This window comes from Hemiscyllium ocellatum, chromosome 28 (genome assembly GCF_020745735.1).
Source record: "Hemiscyllium ocellatum isolate sHemOce1 chromosome 28, sHemOce1.pat.X.cur, whole genome shotgun sequence".
Taxonomy (NCBI): domain Eukaryota; kingdom Metazoa; phylum Chordata; class Chondrichthyes; order Orectolobiformes; family Hemiscylliidae; genus Hemiscyllium; species Hemiscyllium ocellatum.
The window spans coordinates 34776183-34780211 of record NC_083428.1 but is presented as its reverse complement, the minus strand read 5'-3'; the positions used below and the strand labels follow the sequence as shown (position 1 = coordinate 34780211).

General features: G+C 40.8%; 1 non-coding gene across 1 annotated transcript; it reads left to right on the top strand.

Moving 5' to 3' along the window:
• Positions 1-3673: 3673 nt before the first annotated feature.
• On the top strand, positions 3674-3747 carry trnai-aau (transfer RNA isoleucine (anticodon AAU)). The gene has a single exon. It is a non-coding gene; the product is annotated as a tRNA-Ile (tRNA).
• Positions 3748-4029: the final 282 nt, after the last annotated feature.

Genomic DNA, 4029 nt, shown 5'->3' with positions numbered 1-4029 from the left:
ATGACTCTATCCTAGATGGGGCTTGAACCTACTGCCTACTGACATAGAAGTGAAAATTCCACCTTTTGATTGAATTTGCTCTGAAATTGTTGCTGGATGCAAGAAGGCAAGTGAAAAAGTGAAAAGATTTTAGACTTGAAAAATAGAGAATCAGTATTAAAATCAACAGTACAGTGAAATAAAGATGCCATAGTCTGACCGGACCATAGCGCTGCTCTCTGAGTGGAGTGAGACAACTGCTGATGGTTTAACCTGAGGAAAAGAAAAGTCCTTAAAATAATATGTATGTTAAGGAAGTGTTCAGCAGAGGACAAAGATGCAAAACAGGACGAACAGTAGAAAGAAATAACACCAGGGTGCCAAATCTTCACCATGGAACATGTCAGTTTTTAGGCATGTTAATAATAAACTTGAGAAAAAAAAGCAGATTGTTGCTGCATTTAGTATTTGTAAAGAAATACATAATAATTATTTTGGTTTAATAGAAGAAAACGAAGAAAGCAAACAACTTCTAAATGAAGGTTTGTTTCCAGCAGCTGCTGGAAGGGTTCTTGTTAATGGCTTGGCCTATCCAGATTGGAGGCAGCTGTAATTAGCTATCCAGTGTGGCGAGAAAAAGCTCTGACCTCTATGTGCTGCTTTTGCCATTTACAAAATCTAGAACCATCACTGACACCTGTGTAATTCCCATTGGACAAAGACCCAACTCTGTTTCTCACTTAAGGAGAGGCACAGCAGGCAGCAAGTCCCATGAGATTGTAAAGCAACAACTGATGTTACTGGCTCTCCACGGTTTACATTATTTGAAACACAAGAGTTCTGTGTGTCAGGCAGCAAGGGTGTCAGAAAAAACATCTTTTGGTTGCTGGTGGTCTGCTTAAGTACAATTAGACAAAGCCACATGCTTCCAGCCATGGTCGAGAGCAGAACACCAACAGATCAAGATTTAAAACAAAACAATACTCGAAACAGGTCTCAACAAAGCTGCCAGCACTAACCTTGTCACATTCAGCAATGCGAGCCATGAACCGAACAACTCCTGAAGGACACATAGTGTCCCAGTGGTAAGAAGAACTGTCTACACTAAGCCTTCCCTGTCATTAATATATGTAGCGCATTTCAAGCAGGGTTTTAGGTTTGCTGTGTACTAGGTAGCATGCCATGATGAATAAAACATAACTTTAAAAAAAAGTGCAGCCCTGTGTGCATTGGAACTAGCGAAGGGAGGGCTTCCATATCATCCTTGTTAATCCAGCTGTCACCTTGTACAACTTCAAGCAACAAAAAAAACAAATTTGATTTGGAGGGCTAAACTGCAGTTTTACAATGTGTAATTCAGCAATATCATTAACCCTTTTCATATGATAACTTGACTAAAAATAGCTGTACTACACTGTCTTGTGTGAAGTAGCCTCACCCAAAGTCAAGTCAACTTGTTTTATTCAATATTTTAAGTTGGATTGATACATGATCTAACACCCTTAGCTCGCCAAGTCTGCGACACGAATTAAGCTCACTAAATTTTAACCCGGAGCAATTTTGGTGTGTCAGTTCGTTCAATTCATTGAAGAAGATGCAACAGCACCATTACACAGGAGACGCATTGTGCTGTGTTAATAATTTATGATGGCGTGTTAGGATACAGCAGTAAATTAGCATAATTAGAAATTACTGGAGGCTGGTTCTTTGAGGCAGTACTGAGATGCAAACCTGTAACTTTTACACCTTAGTCATTACTGAAATGGGAACATTTTGGCAATTGCTTATTTAATAATTGGAGAAAAAACACTTGAGCCCTTATGAATAATTGTAAAAATCCAGCTCTATTCGACTGAAATTTTCATCGTCATATTGAGCTTGGCAACTCTTTCTTGTTTCCTTCAAAAAACAAAGGACTGAATTGGATTAGAGGATTTGCTGACAGCATTCTGAATCCCCAGCCTGCAATGTAAAGATTTTTAAGGTGCCTGGTTCCATCCTCCATCCTACTGAAAAAATGGGTGGGAAAGAGCCACAGCTTATCATCGACCGGACTTGATGGTTGGAGCTGGAGAGCTCCTCACATGTTACAGCCTTTTCGCCTGACTTCTGTTTCACAAAACCCACTTCCAACTGAGCCCACACACTACCCACCAACACTCCACCTTAGCAGCGAATGCTCAGGCTCCCTGTGCAGTTCCTGATGAATAATTTGTAGAATCACTTGCACTTGAAAACCTGGGTGATGTGCCGGCATACTATTGGATTCCAATTTGATTTTAAAAAATTAACAAATGAGAAACTGTTCCTGGAAGCCAACTTGTTGAAAGGGATTTTATCTTGACACACACTTTTCTCTCTTTGGGGGAACACATTTGCCAGCAGCTTAGTCCGTCGAACTGGGACAATACGCCTTCCATTGGCTAATCAGTCCTAGCGGGCACTTGATTCCAGAGGTAGACTTATCACCGCTCCACAAGACCTTCATGGAAGTGGTTATGATGAAATAATGAACCACACACCAAACTTTATTCAATACGACAAGCAAACATTTTGCAAGTGATGCTACACCACTGTCAATCAGGGTTATTTCACACAGGTTAAATCTCACAATGCTTGCAGATGGGCTAAATATCGTTCAACTGCTATTGTACTGGATTGACCCTTTGGTATCAAAGACTTAGCTGAAATGCATCTCCCCCAACTGCAATTTTCAACTGGTTCAGCTGTATCTGTATTTCAGGGGAGAGAGCAAATCCGGCAGTTCTGATATTTATTGACATTACTATAGCACCCAACAAGTCAGTTCATATCATGCACGCATTGGGTTACATTCACAAACACCCCCTCACTGAATACAATGACTGAAGCTCGGAAGCTGGTCAGTAAACCTCCACATTAATTTATCTATTCTCTTATAAGCATGCTGATGGACGCTGACTTGGTTTCCAGGCTGCTTATTAACCAGAACAACATTAATTAGAAAATCAAAATGAAAACTTCCAAGTAATTTATTATTATTTTTAATTAAGAAGGTTCTTTTTTAATGTAATGCAATCAAGGGAATGACACTATAATTATTATATGACATACAGTGAAGCAGTGATAAGCTCCTGCTTACACAAGGGAGATAAGAGAATATAGCAAGGAAGACAATGGTGGGTTCCACAATGGATTTGTGAAATCACAAATATTTGACCACCAGAGAATAAAAACTGGGCCTTCTAGCTTTAGGTTTGGTCTGAAGACTTCAATTCTGATTCTTTTTGATGTTTGGAAGTCTTACAAGAGACTATTGATAACACCCACGCTGTACAAGCACCCATTTTCCGATCCAAATTTACATATATGCTAAGCAAGTGCTTGCAAAACAAAGTCTTCAACAAAACAAAATTGGAATAGAAATGTTAAAAATAAAGTTAATTAAGATAAATAGCAACACTTAAATAAACACCATGCAGCCATGCAGAGGATATGAAAAAAAATAGATTCATTCTCCATCCGGGATGCTAGGTTGCTGATTTTTATGATACATTCTGCCTTCATGTCATAGAATCCTATAGTGTGGAAGCAGGCCATTCAGCCCATACTGACCCTTCAAAGAGCATCCCACCCTATCCCAGCAACTCTGCATTTCCCATGCTAATCCACCTGACCTGTACATCTTTGGACTGTGGGAGGAAACTACAGCGTTGGTCAGTTAGCTCAGCTGGTTAGAGCGTGGTACTAATAACGCCAAGGTCATGGGTTCAATCCCCACACTAGCCATGTGAAGCGCTCGTGTCATTAGCTACCCTGTGCCAAGGTTTGTCGCGGCTTTTAATTTGTGGGCGGCACGGTGGCACAGTAGTTAGCACTGCTGCCTCACAGCGCCTGAGACCTGGGTTCAATTCCCGACTCAGGCCACAGACTGTGTGGAGTTTATATGTTCTCCCCGTGTCTGCGTGGGTTTCCTCCGGGTGCTCCAGTTTCCTCCCACAGTCCAAAGATGTGCGGGTCAGGTGAATTGGCCATACTAAATTGCCCGTAGTGTTAGGTAAGGGGTAAATG